Genomic DNA, 10,000 nt, shown 5'->3' with positions numbered 1-10,000 from the left:
TAATGTACCTTTGTATTTCATCATTCCTAAATTTCTTCCCATACATGACTACATGAAACATAATATATAAAAGTCTACACAAAGAATGATAATGATGATGATATGTATATTATAGGTGGCATAGGTTTAGTAACTCTATATATATCTACATAAAAAAGAAGAATTTACATGTCTGATTAGATTACTTGTCACTCTTTAATATTTAAAAAATAGTACAATGAATAAATGTTTACAGATACAAAGCTGAAATTAATTCTAGCATTATATTACATTATGCAAGGCATTGAGAATTCTCTGTCTGTATTCTCCTTTACAAGTAAAATCTTTTGGCTTTTTTTGTTTTTTCTTTTAATCTAAATATTATATATTTGACAAGAGTACTTATGATGTTAAAATATAAAAACTGATTATAATGATGAAACATACCCCCCTCCCCAAATTATAATAAGTAATCACTGAATTGTAAGTCTCCTAGTTTGAAATTCTTTCAATCAACCAGTTAATAATTCTATATAATTGTAATTATAAGAAAAAAAATAACAACAACAACAACAGCAATAATAACAACATAATAAAAACACCAACAGCAGCAGCAGCAACAATAAATAAAAATATCAATAAAAGTAATAATAATAGTAATAATAACAACAATAATGATAATAGTAGTTACAATAACAAAATGACAATAACTATAATAATAATAACAACTACAACAATAGTAGTAGTAGTAGTAGTAATATAATAACATAATATAATATAATATAATATAATATAATATAATAATAATAATAACAACAACAGTAACCACTTATCAAAGGTCTATTTAATGGGTGTGAAGGTAGTGGCAGAAATTAACAAAAATAATAACAACAATAATGATGATGATGAGTACCACTCTTTAACTTGATGGTTACCCCTCCTTGCTAAGTTTTCTTTCATGGTAGCTGAAAGATACTGCAACAGATTGAACTGCAGCTTTTTCATGCTGCTCTCTTTAAGCAATGAGATATAAAACACCCCCTGTGTCAGTACTTTTTTATATGCAGAATAAACAAAATAATAATCAATGAAATACTACAACTAAGCAAAACCCACGGTATCTTAGAAAAGAAATCAATAAAACTAAACAGCCTATTTGAAAACCCTTTATTTTTTTAAGTATAAATCACTGTTTAATTGTATCTGATAAATATATATATATATATATATATATATATATATATATAAATGTAAAACTGTCATGAATACTATTTGCAGTTTGTCTGCAGGCTTCCATACTGTCCTCTGTAGATTTTTGTGAATTTTGTTACATAAAGGTAGCTCCACATGTGCTCAGCCACCAAGGAGTCTATCAGTAGGCCCTAGTGACCATGCCTGATTTGCCATTCCTTGACTCTGTCGGAAATTTTTTTTTTTTTTTATAATCTTATATTGACATTGTTATCATTCTTACTGATATTATGATTATTAAATTATTATTAAAATATTAATAATATTAAAGACAATAAAATAATAGAAGTGAAGCTTTCAAAGAAAAATCAAGGAAATAAGTAAACAGGGAGATAGGTAAGACTTATAACCAACTCCTTGGTGACAAAGCACTTTTAGAGCCATCTATGTGTAAAGACAATAGATGAACTTTTATTACAGTGGACATGACATTGTAGTCTTGCCACCCATGCTAATTGGATTAATTTACAAAAATAATACTGAAATAAGCATAAAATCATTGATAACCAAATAACTGAATGAATGTATGGACTACATTAATCAACCATAAGCAGTTTAAGAAATACAAGTTAACCTTTAACCCATTGCTGAAGGGCATGTCATGTACGTCTATGCCCACTGAGAGTTTACTTGTTTAATTGTTTTACACATAGATGGCTACACTTGTACTAAGTCACCAATGAGCAAATTACGAGTATTGCCTGTCTCGCCCGTTCAATCTTTCCATTGATTTATGAAAATATTTTACATTACCTTTAATAAAAATAACACCACTGATATTTATAGCACTAGTAAAAAATATGTTTTTCCCACCAATTCAGGTAAAGGTGAAATCAGGTAAGGTCACAAGGTCTACTAAGTGACTCCTTTGTGGCTAAGCACTAGCAGAGCCATCTATGTACAGAGACATTTCACACAAATTTTTAAAAATAAGCACAGCATTTTCCCCATTTCTTATTCATTTTCCCCGGTGGCAATAGGTTAAACCCAATGATCCAGATCACATTAAGAATAAAATTGGTTTGAGGGGCAGATGACGTCAATGTGCCATCATGGAGAAAATTGGCTGAGGGCCGAGGTGACAGGAGCTTACCCTCACAAGAATTTCAGCTGAAGGCTAGGGTGATGGGAAAGACCCACCACAAGTGCACAAAGCTCTTGTAAGGGTGATTAGACTCAGTGGGCATTTAGGATCCATAAACGAGTATGCAATGGAGAATCCCCATGAGCTATGAATGGAAGTAGGTAGGTATAAAGATAGGTAAGTAGGTTGATGATGATGATGATGATGATGATAAGAACAAGAACAACTAATAATAGTATTATTAATACTAATACTAATAATGATAATGCTAATGATGATGATGATAATGGTAATGGTGATGATGATGATGATGATGATGATGATGATGATGATGATGATAATGATGATGATGATGATGATGATGATGATGATGATGATGATGATGGTGATCATGATGATAATGATGATAAATAACGAAAATTAAGATAACTGTATTAGCAACATTTTTCCCTGAAAATTCAAAGACTGGACTAAACACATAAGGTCAGATTGGTCATAGATATATAAGTAATATGGGGGGGGGGGGGGATACTATGGATAGTACATAAACCCAATGACAATGGGTCAAATTTGATAATTAAATCATACTTTCTATCATAACCTGTGATAAGCAGCATCTGCAGGGAGTATGATAATTCTTCTTGCAATATATGTACTTAGGATGGACAACTTAGATTTTCAGTCCTGCTGTGAGTTGTGTAATAGAAGTTTTTACAGGCCTAGGACTAACACGGAAATAAATAAAATGAAAAATAAATAGAAAGCCTTATAGTTAACCAAATGAAAACCAAATATATATATATATACATATATATATGAGAGAGAGAGATTATCACAGATTTCAATAACCTTCATATACTGGCATACAAGACAACCAAAAATAACTATTCATGCCTTTCTTATAATCTATTCTTCTATATGCCATCTTCTTGATAGAGACACAGCAATATCCTTAAGATGCTAGTGCCAGTTTACACCATCCTTTCTTTTTTGTTCACTACAGGTTTATGTAGTTTCACTGTTTTTGTTTTTGTTGTTGTTGTTGTTGTTGTTGTTGTTGTTGTTGTTGTTGTTGTTGTTGTTGTTGTTGAATACAGATGACTTCACATGTGCTTAGCACCAATGAGTCAATTAGTAGGCCCTAGTGACTGTGCCTGATTTCACCATTCCTTGAATTTCCAGGAAAATGTGCTTTTCTTTCTAATACTATAATTATTGATACTGTTATTGTCATCACTGATATTATAATTATCATAAAGTAATTAAAATACTACAAACAATAAAACATCAGCTTAATAAAAAGGCTTTTAAAAATCAGGGAAACTGGTAAACAGGGGATTTAGCACTTGCAGAGCCATCTATTTGTAAAGAAAATTAATGAACTAATATTACAGTGGACATGGCATGTATTTTTGCCATCAAGGCCTATTGGGTTAATAATGTTAAAAACTGTAATAGAAAAAAATTCAAGGATTTCAAGGCATAGGTTAAGTAGAACAGGCAGGTCTTGTATCTAACTCATTGGTGATCAAACACTTGACGCGTAAATAAAATAATAAAACAACGGACTGTGTAGGTACCCAACACCCAAGGGTTAAGCTTAATTCAACTACTTATATCTGCCTCTGGTCCCTGAGCCACCACCAAGTGCTCAATCTCCTGATACGTTTACAATCTGATTTGTTATCCCTTTCAAATCTGGCTTCAAATCACAGCAACATGTAACATGAAAGTCTGTTCCCTTTTCTTCTCAGTTTTGAGAAGAAACACTTGCACATCACTTGAAACTGAGGTCAGTTGAAAAAGCCAACAACCTCTATCACACATATTCAAGTAGACTAAGACAAAACTTGTAAACCTTGGTAATTTATCTTCAAATAAGGAGCTAGTCCAAGATTTATCTTACCAAACTGTATGATGAGGCAGATTGTTGGCCTTCTCTGAACTGAGAAAAGCAGCTGAGGTGATCACCTGATATTACAAAACTACTGTTTTGAACTTCAAACAGTATGCCATGCATCACAATCACAGCAAGTTTCAAGTGAATTTGGATAAAATAAAGGCAATACATTTATGAGAAAAATGTACCATTTTAAAAGCTAATATGTGTGTCTTCCCAGATTAAGGGTTAAATTATGGAAAAGGGAGAAAAAACCCTGCAATTAAATCAGCTCATGTCTTGCCTATTCCTCTATGCTGACAAATTTCCTTCTAAGACAATTTTGCCTCCAGGTGGAAAATCCAAGGTTCATGAAACTCATTCTAAGGTGTAGTTGGATGGCAGTGTGATGAAACGAAGAGACATGGAAAAAAGGAAACTAGTACTTCCAAAACCTCACTATATTCATCCTCTTTGTGCAGTTTGGCTAAGCACTACCAAAGCAAGATCTAGGCAGGCAGCTGTTTGAAGATGTGATAATTTGAATAACACAGAACTGTGGATGCCCCTTCAAAATATTCCATATGATATACTTTCAGTCTACACATGAAATTGGGACATACTTTTAGGACATTTTTCTTCTACAACATGTCTGTCACAATAAAATAAAATTGGAACATAACTTTGATTAACGATGATAAGGAACATTGCATGAAAGGTTCAGAAATTTCCCAAGGAATCTAACATCAAATAAAACACCAATCCAAGCCTGTTCTATATGTAGTGGAGGTTTGTGCATTTCTGCCAGAGAACTGGAGGTGTACAAAAGTCCATGCAGTCATGCAGTATTTTATAACTTTTTATTTTCCAAATACATCAATGTCATAGTAGGAAAATGTCTGAGGGAGAATAGACATGTAATGATCAAATTGGCTACTGTATTGTATAAAGGGGGATATTTGGCACATAACTTATTCACCTACTAGGCCTGTAAGTATCACACACCAAAACAATACACTCTCTTGCTGCTGTTGTGAACCTGTAAGTAACCTTCAGTCTAGTTTACATGATCTGTCTCCTTGTGATAACCACTCAAATTGTCATATGGCCCTCTGCTAGTGTGACTGTTTGAAAACATAGCACACAAAAAGGAAGTGCTGAAACCATGGGAGTAGCAGCTTTGTATATAACTGCATCCAACAACTAATTTCATAAGAATAAGATTCGCAAAAAATGTGATTTCTTCCTATAGTGCTTTTATGATAGGATTATCAAGGTGAATCAAGACTCTGTGGTTTAGAACTAACTGATACATCTCCCACTGTAACCTAATATTCCTATGTAATGTAAAGTTAAGGGATTTTCTTTCTCATTACTATAAATTAGTGCAAAATCAACTTTTCACATTAATGTATTGCCATACTTGTAGATGCAAAGGTTGTGTTCAATCAAAATCCACTTGAAGCTTACTGTGACCTATGACAGATGGCTTACCATCTGAAGTCTAACACATGTCTCATCATGTAATCACCACACCTTTCAATGTTTTGAGCTCCTCATGTTTTGCACTCCAGTGAAGACCAGTAAACCTCCACTCTGCTGCACAGTTGGCAACAAATGAAATGTCAACAGCACTGGTAGCACAGACCCCTTGAAATGTTCTCCACACCTTTTAGCATAATATTGTAAGTTAACCTAGAGCCACTACTGCTGAGCTGAAGCTGGGAGTTAGTACTTGATGATAATATTAGATGATCAATATGTGGCTATAGTGAAAATTAGTACGAGAATCTGAACTACATATTAACTGTGCCAAAGTGGAAAATGTATAATCTATGGAATAACTATTGATTCTTACAACCACTAAACATAACTACTAATGGCACCCATAGTACATATACTACCATGCTGAGTATACTTTCTAGATGCAACAAGTGAGTTTTACACTTTCAAAAAAGGATTCTCGCTTACTAATTGTTGTAACTTAAAAAAACTGAAATAAAAAATTACCATGCAAAATAGTAATCAATATTTCTGGACATGTTACAAACTATACTATCAGACATAATAGAGCAACAAGTATCTAACACATCATACATTACACAATACATCTGTAAGGTGTAAGGTGTGAGCAGTCAAAGGTTTATTTGAAAGAAACTACCAAAGTGCAATAACTGGTGTTTCCCTCATTCTATAAGGTAACTCACTGTTTACATGTGAGTAAACAGTCAGATCACAGAATCAAAATTATCATATAATATATAATTTTTTTTTTTTTTTTGTCATATAATTAGTGTATATAAACATTACTGCTGTCGTTACCATAATTACTGTTGTTGGATATTATTACTATTAATATTATTGTTCTCATTATCATCTGTAGTAGTATCACTAAAACTATGTTTATCTTTTTATATGATGATGATGATCTTCAGCATTATTATTATCATTATTGCTGTCATTGCTGTAATATTCATATATTCCATATAGTTGTAATGACAATACTCTTACTACTACAGAAGATAATGCTGATAATGACCACAGTGGTGGTGATGATGATGATGGTGATGAAGATGTAGTAGTAATGTAAAGATAATTTTATGCACACCAATATTCTGCAGCAATATATCAGTTGGAATATTATCTAAATATATGTATCATATCATCATGCCAACTACACAAAAAAATTGACATCTTTGTAATACAGAACAGTTATTACTGACATTAGTATTTCACACTATTAACACCTTGAAGGTGAGCATCAAGAGGTCACAAGACCTGACAAGAGGTATTACATAGATTTTGCATTTTCCTCTCTGTGGCATAGTTACTGTGCTTGTACTCATTGACTCACTGCCAATTAAGTGTTAATAAACTGTCATCTAGTACAATTATCATAAGCTGCCTCCCAGCTACAGCACAGCAGTAGTTCTTGGTAATCTCATGTAATAGTGTTAAAAATGCAGAGAACACCTGCACAGGTCTATGCTGCTGACTGTCTGCTTGTTCCCAGTTTTACATTCTGGTAAGACAGAGCTTGAACTGGTTTCTTGTTAGGTTTGCTGGCTAGTGGAAGACATGCTAATCAGTGAGAGGGCAGGGGGAATGATTGGGTATCTTTTGAACATTTAACTCAATTGACAATATCTTAAACCCCAATGGATGTGACCTTAAAATATTCCTAAAAAGATATTGGGAATGCTGAAGAATCTAGCTTGTCACATACTTTTACTGGTAGTTAAACATTACATAACTCTATATAATCACAAACTTTTCCCTGACTGCTATCTAAGAATGGGGTAAATGTTAGGACCTCACAATGACAGACAAGAACTTGGCGCAATTGTTCACGTGAGTAATGCTCCCTCCAGAGTCTAAGTTCAAAAATCAGATTTTTTATATATTTCCTCTACCCAATGACCTTGAGGGATGTTTAGGTAACCAGGGTTTGAAGGGGGTGGGGGTGGGGGATAAGGAATGATACTGGATGACAATAGGAGCCTGCAGAAATTGAAGAAAGTTATTTATGAAAAGTTAAAAAGTCAATTTTTCAAAAACCTGAGCCAAAATTGTGTCCCGAAACCAATAGAAAAGTCAATTATTCGAAAACATGAGCCAAACTTTGTGTCCCGAAAACAAAGTCAATTTTTTAAAAAACCAATACGACATACACAAAAAGTGTTTTCCAAAAAGGCAAGTCAAGTTTCAAACAATGCAATTATAATAAACTGTATAGTTGTACATAAGTAAACATTGTGTATCATGCGAACACAGAAATCCAACCTAATCTTACCTACCTTCTATTTATTCCCTAGAATGGGGGGATAAGCCCCCATACCCCCCCCCCGTTATTAGCATTTCATGCCAAGTTACATATTCGTTACTGAAAAGAAATTGTGACATATACCGTCAGTGGGGAGGGTACAGATGAGCTGCACAATCACAAATAGTCTTATTTGGAAAACGAAAGATGCTCTGTGCAGATTTGTAAGAAACACTCAATGCGACCAGCACACATCGAACAAGAGGTTGGCCTGGCCCCCGTAATGTTGCAAAAATTGCCCGTACCAACTATAAAAATGTTTATAAATAACACCAATGACTTATGATGAGAAAAGCGACACAATCCTGATACTATAATACTTAAATATAAAATCAAATGTACCCCATGTCACTACCCACAGAAATCTGAAGTCCTGCCCTGGCAAAAGCTTAAAGGAAACTGAGAAAGTAATTGACAGTATGTATTGTTCCAACATGGGAGGCAATTAAGGTAAACATGCAGTAATATAATTAAATAGTTATGAATGGATAATAGAAATAATAAGGAAAGACAAAATAAAAACGCATATACATTTAAGAAAGCAATCAAAGAAATCTAGTAGCATCAAAGAACAAGAGGAAAGGTAATGAGGTGTATGAAAAAATAATTATGAAAATGCTTAACTATGCAGAAATGATTTCCAGGCTCATCAAGAGAAAACATGATCATTATAGAAAACAGATGTATAGAAAATGTATAAAATGGAACAATAGAAAACGAGACATTAAGGGCTCTAGCTGTGTGAGGGTGTTATGGACTTCGTCTCTGAGCAGTGACATGCAGCAAACATTTTTGTCATTTCCCAATAAATATGAGGCTGTTAACCTATATTGTTTCCTATTCTAGTATTCCAGCTCTATAAGATTACAGTGTCCATTTCCTTCTGTCACTGTGTATTGCTCTTAGTAACATTAACCAAACTTGTTACCATAACAGGAATGAAGAACATGTAATAACAAAGCTCTCAGGCATAAAAAAAAAAAAAAAAAAAAAAAAAAAAAAAAAAAAAAAAAAAAAACTTGCAGAAAATAAGTTCACATTCAAATGAAAGTCCGGAATTCTATGCTTGGCAATTATTTACAGTACTAAGGCACAAACTCCATATCACAAAATTTATTGAACAATCGAAGATACCATGACAAGGCGTACCCTTCAGGCACTGAGGGGAGGCTTGCTGGGAAGCTCTGCTCAACAACACCCCCAAAGGAAACGCTGTCTTCACCTTGGTTTGAATGGCAAGATAGAGCTGAAACTCAGGAGCACTGAGTGGAATTAGGCTGTGACTGGCATGATCTTTTTTTCTTTATTTGTGGCAATATTGTTTGTGATTGCAGATTATTTCTTGTACCAACTACTACATTTTTTTATCCTCTACAAGAATGTAATTGTCAATTTGCCCTACCTTATTGAATGGTTAAAGATTAACTCTATGCTTATGTTGCTAAGTCCAATAATCCATGGGCTATATACTCCATCACAAACTCTTACCATGTAAATATTCTGGCAAAGCAGACCTTGTAAACTACCCTGGCAATTCATCATTACATTAGGAACCAGTCAAAGATTATGATATAGCTGGCTGGATTCAAATAATGTGGATTCAAATAATGTGGATTCAATATTCAAATCCCTTTTCCTGTGACATTATGAATGCCAGTTAAATAAGCTTCATACAATTCAATGACAATAAGATACCAAACATTTGAAAACTATCCAGGGAAGCACAAGTAATAAATAAAAACTGTTGTACAAGTAATGGATATATATAAAGAACATATATAAACAAAACAAACAACACATATGAAATTTTCCTATTATGGATAATCATCAATTATCACAAAAATCCTATAATACCCAATGACTATGCAACATTAATATTATATTTCCATTATGTAACTGAATAAAAAATCCCTTCAGGAAAATTTCTAGCAATGTCACTGATAGGAAGTTATCATAGTATCAGATAGAGCAGAATGTATTTGAA

General features: G+C 33.3%; 1 protein-coding gene across 5 annotated transcripts in view; it reads right to left on the bottom strand.

Annotated features, from left to right (window-relative positions):
* LOC125045217 (axin-1-like) overlaps positions 1–10,000 on the bottom strand; it is a 53,168-nt gene that overhangs the window by 39,824 nt on the left and 3,344 nt on the right. The gene's annotated exons all lie outside the window — the stretch shown is intronic.

This window comes from Penaeus chinensis, chromosome 37 (genome assembly GCF_019202785.1).
Source record: "Penaeus chinensis breed Huanghai No. 1 chromosome 37, ASM1920278v2, whole genome shotgun sequence".
Classification (NCBI taxonomy): domain Eukaryota; kingdom Metazoa; phylum Arthropoda; class Malacostraca; order Decapoda; family Penaeidae; genus Penaeus; species Penaeus chinensis.
This window is presented reverse-complemented; position numbering and strand designations above follow the sequence as displayed.